The sequence below is a fragment of the Triticum urartu genome, unplaced genomic scaffold (genome assembly GCF_056163025.1).
Source record: "Triticum urartu cultivar PI428250 unplaced genomic scaffold, HENAU_Tu73 scaffold1296, whole genome shotgun sequence".
In the NCBI taxonomy this organism is placed as follows: Eukaryota; Viridiplantae; Streptophyta; class Magnoliopsida; order Poales; family Poaceae; genus Triticum; species Triticum urartu.
Window position 1 is genome coordinate 1954 of NW_028259762.1, and position 547 is coordinate 2500.

Below are 547 nucleotides of genomic sequence, written 5' to 3' on the forward strand. Positions count from 1 at the left end.
AAGTGGATCGCTTCTTATGTACTCGCTCAGAATGATTCTTCTCTATCTATAGTTCATGGCCTATTAGAAGTAGAAGGTGCTCTGGTGCAATCCTTACCGACAGAAAAAGATTGCAGTCAGGTTGATAATAGTCGAGTGACATTACTTCGTCGGTCCGAACTAAGGAATCTGTTAGAAATGTTTTGAAATGGATATTGTTCTCTCTTTGATCAGGGATTGCTATATGAAAAGAAGTGGAGTTTGAAAAAGGGAACGGAATGCTCAAACCGGAACTGCTAGAGGAACGAATTTTCAATAGCATAACTTGGGCTCCTAGAATATGGCGCCCTTGGGACAATCTATTTGATTGCAGGGTTTTGTTCCGAAGCAAAGATATCCGCGGAGGCCGGTTCGTTCGTCCTATTCTGATATTCAGGACCAAGAGGTACTGGATTCTCTTTCGGATAGGCCCTGAAAGGAGAAGAAAGGCTGAAATGCCAACGGACCTCTGTCTATTCTCTAATTCACCCGATCCGATAGTACCCGTTTTTGGAACGTCCAGTGCCAA